Source organism: Haemaphysalis longicornis, unplaced genomic scaffold (assembly GCF_048455015.1).
Source record: "Haemaphysalis longicornis isolate Haplotype H1 unplaced genomic scaffold, Haemaphysalis longicornis Haplotype H1 scaffold_11, whole genome shotgun sequence".
Lineage (NCBI taxonomy): Eukaryota > Metazoa > Arthropoda > Arachnida > Ixodida > Ixodidae > Haemaphysalis > Haemaphysalis longicornis.
Genome location: NW_027526214.1, coordinates 94,004,012 through 94,015,719, shown reverse-complemented (window position 1 = coordinate 94,015,719; position 11,708 = coordinate 94,004,012). Strand labels below are relative to the sequence as shown.

Sequence of the window (11,708 nt, the reverse complement as noted above, 5' to 3'; positions counted from 1 at the left end):
TACAGAAGAAAGGAAGAAAGAAAAACACGCGCCCAGAGTGGTGACCGAACCCATGCCTTTCGATTACATGTCGAATGCCTTACCAATATTGCTATCTGGGCGACTGTGTTCTCCTTCACTTTCTGGGCTATTTATATTTATTAGAATTGTATCTCACACTTGAGGGTGGTGGCCAGCGCCACTCTAACTACACGGGGAGAAGGGGACCTTCTTTTCAACCCCCGGGGTGTGACTCCAAGGTCTACAGCCTGTCAATGGCGGGTAACTGGCGGGAAGCCCTCTTATGTACCTAGGCATCAAGGCTGCCTGAACCGAGACCCTCGCTATGCTTTCGAAGAATAATATAGTAAGGAAATTAGGGGCTCGTTGAGGAAATACAGAAAGATAGGTCAGCAGCGTACAATGCCAAAGGAAGCATAGGGGTGTGGTTAGGCTCTTTTCTTTTTTACTACGGTTACTGAACTAAACATTTTTTTAAATCTACAGAAGAAAGAAAGAAAGAAAACCATGCACCCAGAGTGGGGACCGAACCCACGCCTTTCGATTACGTGTCGAATGCCTTACCAATTCGGATATCTGGGCGACTGTGTTCTCCTTCACTTTCTGGGCTATTTATATTTACTAGAAGTGTATCTGACACTTGAGGGTGGTGGCCAGCGCCACTCCGACTACACGGGGAGAAGGGGACCTTCTTTTCAACCCCTGGGGCGTGACTCCAAGGTCTACAGCCTGTCATGAGTGGGTAACTGGCGGGAAGCCCTCTTATGTACCTAGGCATCAAGGCTGCCTGAACCGAGACCCTCGCTATGCTTTCGAAGAATAATATAGCAAGGAAATTAGGGGCTCGTTGAGGAAATACAGAAAGATAGGTCAGCAGTGTACAATGCCAAAGGAAGCATAGGGGTGTGGTTAGGCTCTTGTCTTTTTACTAGGGTAATGAAGTAAACATTTTTTTAATGTACAGAAGAAAGGAAGAAAGAAAAACGCGCACCCAGGGTGGTGACCGAACCCACGCCTTTCGATTACATGTCGAATGCCTTACCAATACGGCTATCTGGGCGACTGTGTTCTCCTTCACTTTCTGGGCTATTTATATTTACTAGAAGTGTATCTGACACTTGAGGGTGGTGGCCAGCACCACTCTGACTACACGGGGAGAAGGGAACCTTCTTTTCAACCCCCGGGGTGTGACTCCAAGGTCTACAGCCTGTCATGAGCGGGTAACTGGCGGGAAGCCCTCTTATGTACCTAGGCATCAAGGCTGCCTGAACCGAGACCCTCGCTAGGCTTTCGCAGAATAATATAGTAAGGAAATGAGGGGCTTGTTGAGGAAATACAAAAAGATAGGTCAGCAGTCTACAATGCCAAAGGAGGCATAGGGGTGTGGTTACTCTCTTTTCTTTTTTACTACGTATAATGAAGTAAACATTTTTTTAAATCTACAGAAGAAAGAAAGAAAGGAAAACACAAGCCCAGAGTGGGGACCGAACCCACTTCTGTCGATTACATGTCGAATGCCTTACCAATTCGGCTATCTGGGCGACTGTGTTCTCCTTCACTTTCTCGTCTATTTATATTTACTAGAAGTGTATCTGACACTTTAAGGTGGTGGCCAGCGCCACTCTGACTACACGGGGGGAAGGGGAAATTCTTTTCAACCCTTGGGGCGTGACTCCAACGTCTACAGCCTGTCATAAGCGGGTAACTGGCGGGAAGCCCTCTTATGTACCTAGGCATCAAGGCTGCCTGAACCGAGACCCTCGCTATGCTTTCGAAGAATAATATAGTAAGGAAATTAGGGGCTCGTTGAGGAAATACAGAAAGATAGGTCAGCAGTCTAGAATGCCAAAGGAGGCATGGGGGTTTGGTTAGCCTCTTTTCTTTTTTACTACGGTTAATGAAGTAAACATTTTTTTTAAATCTACAGAAGAAAGAAAGAAAGAAAAACACGCGCCCAGAGTGGGGCCGAACCCCCGCCTTTCGATTACATGTCGAATGCCTTACCAATATTGCTATCTGGGCGACTGTGTTCTCCTTCACTTTCTGGGCTATTTATATTTATTAGAATCGTATCTCACACTTGAGGGTGGTGGCCAGCGCCAGTCTAACTATACGGGGAGAAGGGGACCTTCTTTTCAACCCCCGGGGTGTGACTCCAAGGTCTACAGCCTGTCATGAGCGGGTAACTCGCGGGAAGCCCTCTTATGTACCTAGGCATCAAGGCTGCCTGAACCGAGACCCTCGCTATGCTTTCGAAGAATAATATAGTAAGGAAATTAGGGGCTCGTTGAGGAAATACAGAAAGATAGGTCAGCAGTGTACAATGCGAAAGGAAGCATAGGGGTGTGGTTAGGCTCTTGTCTTTTTACTATGGTTAATGAAGTAAACATTTTTTTTAAATGTACAGAAGAAAGGGAGAAAGAAAAACACGCGCCCAGAGTGGTGACCGAACCCACGCCTTTCGATTACATGTCGAATGCCTTACCAATACGGCTATCTGGGCACTGTGTTCTCCTTCACTTTCTGTGCTATTTATATTTACTAGAAGTGTATCTGACACTTGAGGGTGGTGGCCAGCACCACTCTGACTACACGTGGAAAAGGGAACCTTCTTTTAAACCCCCGGGGTGTGACTCCAAGGTCTACAGCCTGTCATGAGTGGGTAACTGGCGGGAAGCCCTCTTATGTACCTAGGCATCAAGGCTGCCTGAACCGAGACCCTCGCTATGCTTTCGAAGAATAATATAGCAAGGAAATTAGGGGCTCGTTGAGGAAATACAGAAAGATAGGTCAGCAGTGTACAATGCCAAAGGAAGCATAGGGGTGTGGTTAGGCTCTTGTCTTTTTACTATGGTTAATGAAGTAAACATTTTTTTTAATGTACAGAAGAAAGGAAGAAAGAAAAACGCGCACCCAGAGTGGTGACCGAACCCACGCCTTTCGATTACATGTCGAATGCCTTACCAATACGGCTATCTGGGCGACTGTGTTCTCCTTCACTTTCTGGGCTATTTATATTTACTAGAAGTGTATCTGACACTTGAGGGTGGTGGCCAGCACCACTCTGACTACACGGGGAGAAGGGAACCTTCTTTTCAACCCCCGGGGTGTGACTCCAAGGTCTACAGCCTGTCATGAGCGGGTAACTGGCGGGAAGCCCTGTTATGTACCTAGGCATCAAGGCTGCCTGAACCGAGACCCTCGCTAGGCTTTCGCAGAATAATATAGTAAGGAAATGAGGGGCTTGTTGAGGAAATACAAAAAGATAGGTCAGCAGTCTACAATGCCAAAGGAGGCATAGGGGTGTGGTTACTCTCTTTTCTTTTTTACTACGTATAATGAAGTAAACATTTTTTTAAATCTACAGAAGAAAGAAAGAAAGGAAAACACAAGCCCAGAGTGGGGACCGAACCCACTCCTGTCGATTACATGTCGAATGCCTTACCAATTCGGCTATCTGGGCGACTGTGTTCTCCTTCACTTTCTCGTCTATTTATATTTACTAGAAGTGTATCTGACACTTTAAGGTGGTGGCCAGCGCCACTCTGACTACACGGGGGGAAGGGGAAATTCTTTTCAACCCTTGGGGCGTGACTCCAACGTCTACAGCCTGTCATGAGCGGGTAACTGGCGGGAAGCCCTCTTATGTACCTAGGCATCAAGGCTGCCTGAACCGAGACCCTCGCTATGCTTTCGAAGAATAATATAGTAAGGAAATTAGGGGCTCGTTGAGGAAATACAGAAAGATAGGTCAGCAGTCTAGAATGCCAAAGGAGGCATGGGGGTTTGGTTAGCCTCTTTTCTTTTTTACTACGGTTAATGAAGTAAACATTTTTTTTAAATCTACAGAAGAAAGAAAGAAAGAAAAACACGCGCCCAGAGTGGGGCCGAACCCCCGCCTTTCGATTACATGTCGAATGCCTTACCAATTCGGCTATCTGGGTGACTGTGTTCTCTTTCACTTTCTGGGCTATTTATACTTACTAGAAGTGTATCTGACACTTGAGGGTGGTGGCCAGTGCCACTCTGACTACATGAGGAGAAGGGGACCTTCTCTTCAACCCCCGGGGCGTGACTCCAACGTCTACAGCCGGTCATGAGCGGGTAACTGGCGGGCAGCCCTCTTATGTACCTAGGCATCAAGGCAGCCTGAACCAAGACCCTCACTAGGCTTTCGCAGAATAATAGAGTAAGGAAATGAGGGGCTCGTTGAGGAAATACAGAAAGATAGGTCAGCAGTCTACAATGCCAAAGGAGGGTAGGGGTTTGGTTAGGCTCTTTTCTTTTTTACTACGGTTAATGAAGTACACATTTTTTTTAAATCTACAGAAGAAAGAAAGAAAGAAAAACGCGCCCAGAGTGGGGACCGAACCCACGCCTTTCGATTACATGTCGAATGCCTTACCAATACGGCTATCTGGGCGACTGTGTTCTCCTTCACTTTCTGGGGTATTTATATTTACTAGAAGTGTATCTGACACTTGAGGGTGGTGGCCAGCACCACTCTGACTACACGGGGAGAAGGGAACCTTCATTTCAACCCCCGGGGTGTGACTCCAAGGTCTACAGCCTGTCATGAGCGGGTAACTTGCGGGAAGCCCTCTTATGTACCTAGGCATCAAGGCTGCCCGAACCGAGACCCTCGCTAGGCTTTCGCAGAATAATATAGTAAGGAAATGAGGGGCTTGTTGAGGAAATACAAAAAGATAGGTCAGCAGTCTACAATACCAAAGGAGGCATAGGGGTGTGGTTACTCTCTTTTCTTTTTTACTACGTATAATGAAGTAAACATTTTTTTAAATCTACAGAAGAAAGAAAGAAAGGAAAACACAAGCCCAGAGTGGGGACCGAACCCACTCCTGTCGATTACATGTCGAATGCCTTACCAATTCGGCTATCTGGGCGACTGTGTTCTCCTTCACTTTCTCGTCTATTTATATTTACTAGAAGTGTATCTGACACTTTAAGGTGGTGGCCAGCGCCACTCTGACTACACGGGGAGAAGGGGAAATTCTTTTCAACCCTTGGGGCGTGACTCCAACGTCTACAGCCTGTCATGAGCGGGTAACTGGCGGGAAGCCCTCTTATGTACCTAGGCATCAAGGCTGCCTGAACCGAGACCCTCGCTATGCTTTCGAAGAATAATATAGTAAGGAAATTAGGGGCTCGTTGAGGAAATACAGAAAGATAGGTCAGCAGTCTACAATGCCAAAGGAGGCATGGGGGTTTGGTTAGCCTCTTTTCTTTTTTACTACGGTTAATGAAGTAAACATTTTTTTTAAATCTACAGAAGAAAGAAAGAAAGAAAAACACGCGCCCAGAGCGGGGCCGAACCCCCGCCTTTCGATTACATGTCGAATGCCTTACCAATTCGGATATCTGGGCGATTGTGTTCTCCTTCACTTTCTGGGATATTTATTACTAGAAGTGTATCTGACACTTGAGGGTGGTGGCCAGCGCCACTCCGACTACACGGGGAGAAGGGGACCTTCTTTTCAACCCCTGGGGCGTGACTCCAAGGTCTACAGCCTGTCATCAGCGGGAAACTGGCGGGAAGCCCTCTTATGTACCTAGGCACAAAGGCTGCCTGAACCGAGACCCTCGCAAGCCTTTCGCAGAATAATATAGTAAGAAATTGAGGGGCTCGTTGAGGAAATACAGAAAGATAGGTCAGCAGTCTACAATGCCAAAGGAGGCATAGGGGTGTGGTTAGGCTCTTTTCTTTTTTTCTACGGGGAATGAAGTAAACATTTTTTTTAAATCTAGAGAAGAAAGAAAGAAACAAAAACACGTGCCCAGAGTGGTGACCGAACCCACGCCATTCGATTACATGTCGAATGCCTTACCAATACGGCTATCTGGGCGACTGTGTTCTCCTTCACTTTCTGGGCTATTTATATTTACTAGAAGTGTATCTGACACTTGAGGGTGGTGGCCAGCGCCACTCTGACTACACGTGGAAAAGGGAACCTTCTTTTCAACCCCCGGGGTGTGACTCCAAGGTCTACAGCCTGTCATGAGCGGGTAACTCGCGGGAAGCCCTCTTATGTACCTAGGCATCAAGGCTGCCTGAACCGAGACCCTCGCTATGCTTTCGAAGAATAATATAGTAAGGAAATTAGGGGCTCGTTGAGGAAATACAGAAAGATAGGTCAGCAGTGTACAATGCCAAAGGAAGCATAGGGGTGTGGTTAGGCTCTTGTCTTTTTACTTTGGGTAATGAAGTAAACATTTTTTTAAATGTACAGAAGAAAGGGAGAAAGAAAAACACGCGCCCAGAGTGGTGACCGAACCCACGCCTTTCGATTACATGTCGAATGCCTTACCAATACGGCTATCTGTGCGACTGTGTTCTTCACTTTCTGTGCTATTTATATTTACTAGAAGTGTATCTGACACTTGAGGGTGGTGGCCAGCACCACTCTGACTACACGGGGAGAAGGGAACCTTCTTTTTAACCCCCGGGGTGACACTCCAAGGTCTACAGCCTGTCATAAGTGGGTAACTGGCGGGAAGCCCTCTTATGTACCTAGGCATCAAGGCTGCCTGAACCGAGACCCTCGCTATTCTTTCGAAGAATAATATAGTAAGGAAATGAGGGGCTTGTTGAGGAAATAAAAAAAGATAGGTCAGCAGTCTACAATGCCAAAGGAGGCATAGGGGTGTGGTTACTCTCTTTTCTTTTTTACTACGATTAATGAAGTAAACATTTTTTTAAATCTACAGAAGAAAGAAAGAAAGGAAAACACACGCCCAGAGTAGGGACCGAACCCACTCCTGTCGATTACATGTCGAATGCCTTACCAATTCGGCTATCTGGGCGACTGTGTTCTCCTTCACTTTCTGGGCTATTTATATTTACTAGAAGTGTATCTGACACTTTAGGGTGGTGGCCAGCGCCACTCTGACTACTTGGGGAGAAGGGGAAATTCTTTTCAACCATCGGGGCGTGACTCCAACGTCTACAGCCTGTCATGAGCGGGTAACTGGCGGGAAGCCCTCTTATGTACCTAGGCATCAAGGCTGCCTGAACCGAGACCCTCGCTATGCTTTCGAAGAATAATATAGTAAGGAAATTAGGGGCTCGTTGAGGAAATACAGAAAGATAGGTCAGCAGTCTACAATGCCAAAGGAGGCATAGGGGTGTGGTTAGGCTCTTTTCTTTTTTACTACGGTTAATGAAGTAAACATTTTTTTTAAATCTACAGAAGAAAGAAAGAAAGAAAACCACGCGCCCAGAGTGGGGACTGAACCCACGGCTTTCGATTACATGTCGAATGCCTTACCAATTCGGCTATCTTGGCGACTGTGTTCTTCTTCACTTTCTGGGCTATTTATATTTACTAGAAGTGTATCTGACACTTGATGGTGGTGGCCAGCGCCACTCTGACTACACGGGGAGAAGGGGACCTTCTTTTCAACCCCCGGGGCGTGACTCCAACGTCTACAGCCTGTCATGAGCGGATAACTGGCGGAAAGCCCTCTTCTGTACCTAGGCATCAAGGCTGCCTGAACCGAGACCCTCGCTAGGCTTTCGCAGAATAATATAGTAAGGAAATGAGGGGCTCGTTGAGGAAATACAGAAAGATAGGTCAGCAGTCTACAATGCCAAAGGAGGCATAGGGGTTTGGTTAGCCTCTTTTCTTTTTTACTACGGTTAATGAAGTAAACATTTTTTTTAAATCTACAGACGAAAGAAAGAAAGAAAAACACGCGCCCAGAGTGGGGACTGAACCCCCTCCTTTCGATTACATGTCGAATGCCTTACCAATTCGGCTATCTGGGCGACTGTGTTCTCCTTCACTTTCTGGGCTATTTATACTTACTAGAAGTGAATCTGACACTTGAGGGTGGTGGCCAGCGCCACTCTGACTACACGGGGAGAAGGGGACCTTCTTTTCAACCCCTGGGGCGTGACTCCAACGTCTACAGCCTGTCATGAGCGGGAAACTGGCGGGAAGCCCTCTTATGTACCTAGGCATCAACGCCGCCTGAACCGAGACCCTGGCTAGGCTTTCGCAGAATAATATAGTAAGGAAATGAGGGGCACGTTGAGGAAATACCGAAAGATAGGTCAGCAGTCTACAATGCCAAAGGAGGCATATGGGTGTGGTTAGGCTCTTTTCTTTTTTACTACGGTTAATGAAGTAAACATTTTTTTTAATCTACAGAAGTAAGAAAGAAAAACACGCGCCCAGAGTGGGGACCGAACCCACGCCTTTCGATTACATGTCGAATGCTTTACCAATTCGGTTATCTGGAAGACTGTGTTCTCCTTCACTTTCTGGGCTATTTATATTTACTATAAGTGTATCTGACACTTGAGGGTGGTGGCCAGCGCCACTCTGACTACACGGGGAGAAGGGGACCTTCTTTTCAACCCCCGGGGTGTGACTCCAACGTCTACAGCCTGTCATGACCGGGTAACTGGCGGGAAGCCCTCTTATGTACCTAGGCACCAAGGCTGCCTGAACCGAGACCCTCGCTAGGCTTTCGCAGAATAATATAGTAAGGAAATGAAGGGCTCGTTGAGGAAATACAGAAAGATAGGTCAGCAGTCTACAGTGCCAAAGGAGGCATAGGGGTGTGGTTAGGCTCTTTTCTTTTTTGCTATGGTTAATGAAGTAAAAATTTTTTTAAATGTACAGAAGAAAGGAAGAAAGAAAAACACGCGCCCAGAGTGGTGACCGAACCCATGCCTTTCGATTACATGTCGAAGGCCTTACCAATATTGCTATCTGGGCGACTGTGTTCTCCTTCACTTTCTGGGCTATTTATATTTATTAGAATTGTATCTCACACTTGAGGGTGGTGGCCAGCGCCACTCTAACTACACGGGGAGAAGGGGACCTTCTTTTCAACCCCCGGGGTGTGACTCCAAGGTCTACAGCCTGTCATGAGCGGGTAACTGGCGGGAAGCCCTCTTATGTACCTAGGCATCAAGGCTGCCTGAACCGAGACCCTCGCTATGCTTTCGAAGAATAATATAGTAAGGAAATTAGGGGCTCGTTGAGGAAATACAGAAAGATAGTTCAGCAGTGTACAATGCCAAAGGAAGCATAGGGGTGTGGTTAGGCTCTTGTCTTTTTACTATGGTTAATGAAGTAAACATTTTTTTTAATATACAGAAGAAAGGAAGAAAGAAAAACACGTACCCAGAATGGTGTCCGAACCCATGCCTTTCGATTACATGTCAAATGCCTTACCAATACGGCTATCTGGGCGACTGTGTTCTCCTTCACTTTCTGTGCTATTTATATTTACTAGAAGTGTATCTGACACTTGAGGGTGGTGGCCAGCACCACTCTGACTACACGGGGAGAAGGGAACCTTCTTTTCAACCCCCGGGGTGTGACTCCAAGGTCTACAGTCTGTCATGAGCAGGTAACTGGCGCGAAGCCCTCTTATGTACCTAGGCATCAAGGCTGCCTGAACCGAGACCCTCGCTAGGCTTTCGGAGAATAATATAGTAAGGAAATGAAGGGCTCGTTGAGGAAATACAGAAAGATAGGTCAGCAGTCTACAATGCCAAAGGAGGCATAGGGGTGTGGTTAGGCTCTTTTCTTTTTTACTACGGTTAATGAAGTAAACATTTTTAAATCTACAGAAGAAAGAAAGAAAACCATGCGCCCAGAGTGGGGACCGAACCCACGCCTTTCGATTACATGTCGAATGCCTTACCAATTCGGATATCTGGGCGACTGTATTCTCCTTCACTTTCTGGGCTATTTATATTTACTAGAAGTGTATCTGACACTTGAGGGTGGTGGCCAGCGCCACTCCGACTACACGGGGAGAAGGGGACCTTCTTTTGAACCCCTGGGGCGTGACTCCAACGTCTACAGCCTGTCATGAGCGGGAAACTGGCGGGAAGCCCTCTTATGTACCTAGGCACCAAGGCTGCCTGAACCGAGACCCTCGCAAGCCTTTCGCAGAATAATATAGTAAGAAATTGAGGGGCTCGTTGAGGAAATACAGAAAGATAGGTCAGCAGTCTACAATGCCAAAGGAGGCATAGGGGTGTGGTTAGGCTCTTTTCTTTTTTTTCTACGGGGAATGAAGTAAACATTTTTTTTTTAAATCTAGAGAAGAAAGAAAGAAACAAAAACACGCGCCCAGAGTGGTGACCGAACCCACGCCTTTCGATTACATGTCGAATGCCTTACCAATACGGCTATCAGGGCGACTGTGTTCTCCTTCACTTTCTGGGCTATTTATATTTACTAGAAGTGTATCTGACACTTGAGGGTGGTGGCCAGCGCCACTCCGACTACACGGGGAGAAGGGGACCTTCTTTTCAACCCCTGGGGCGTGACTCCAACGTCTACAGCCTGTCATGAGCGGGAAACTGGCGGGAAGCCCTCTTATGTACATAGGCACCAAGGCTGCCTGAACCGAGACCCTCGCAAGCCTTTCGCAGAATAATATAGTAAGAAATTGAGGGGCTCGTTGAGGAAATACAGAAAGATAGGTCAGCAGTCTACAATGCCAAAGGAGGCTTAGGGGTGTGGTTAGGATCTTTTCTTTTTTTCTACGGGGAATGAAGTAAACATTTTTTTAAATCTAGAGAAGAAAGGAAGAAAGAAAAACGCGCCCAGAGTGGGGACCGAACCCACGCCTTTCGATTACATGTCGAATGCTTTACCAATTCGGCTATCTGGAAGACTGTGTTCTCCTTCACTTTCTGGGCTATTTATATTTACTATAAGTGTATCTGACACTTGAGGGTGGTGGCCAGCGCCACTCTGACTACAAGGGGAGAAGGGGACCTTCTTTTCAACCCCCGGGGTGTGACTCCAAGGTCTACAGCCTGTCATGAGCGGGTAACTGGCGGGAAGCCCTCTTATGTACCTAGGCATCAAGGCTGCCTGAACCGAGACCCTCGCTATGCTTTCGAAGAATAATATAGTAAGGAAATTAGGGGCTCGTTGAGGAAATACAGAAAGATAGGTCAGCAGTGTACAATGCCAAAGGAAGCATAGGGGTGTGGTTAGGCTCTTGTCTTTTTACTATGGTTAATGAAGTAAACATTTTTTTTAATGTACAGAAGAAAGGAAGAAAGAAAAACACGCACCCAGAATGGTGACCGAACCCATGCCTTTCGATTACATGTCGAATGCCTTACCAATACGGCTATCTGGGCGACTGTGTTCTCCTTCACTTTCTGTGCTATTTATATTTACTAGAAGTGTATCTGACACTTGAGGGTGGTGGCCAGCACCACTCTGACTACACGGGGAGAAGGGAACCTTCTTTTCAACCCCCGGGGTGTGACTCCAAGGTCTACAGCCTGTCATGAGCAGGTAACTGGCGCGAAGCCCTCTTATGTACCTAGGCATCAAGGCTGCCTGAACCGAGACCCTCGCTAGGCTTTCGGAGAATAATATAGTAAGGAAATGAAGGGCTCGTTGAGGAAATACAGAAAGATAGGTCAGCAGTCTACAATGCCAAAGGAGGCATAGGGGTGTGGTTAGGCTCTTTTCTTTTTTACTACGGTTAATGAAGTAAACATTTTTAAATCTACAGAAGAAAGAAAGAAAACCATGCGCCCAGAGTGGGGACCGAACCCACGCCTTTCGATTACATGTCGAATGCCTTACCAATTCGGATATCTGGGCGACTGTATTCTCCTTCACTTTCTGGGCTATTTATATTTACTAGAAGTGTATCTGACACTTGAGGGTGGTGGCCAGCGCCACTCCGACTAC

At 46.8% G+C, this 11,708-nt stretch overlaps 1 non-coding gene across 1 annotated transcript; it reads right to left on the bottom strand.

Moving 5' to 3' along the window:
- Positions 1-510: 510 nt before the first annotated feature.
- Positions 511-582, bottom strand: Trnat-cgu (transfer RNA threonine (anticodon CGU)). The gene has a single exon. It is a non-coding gene; the product is annotated as a tRNA-Thr (tRNA).
- Positions 583-11,708: the final 11,126 nt, after the last annotated feature.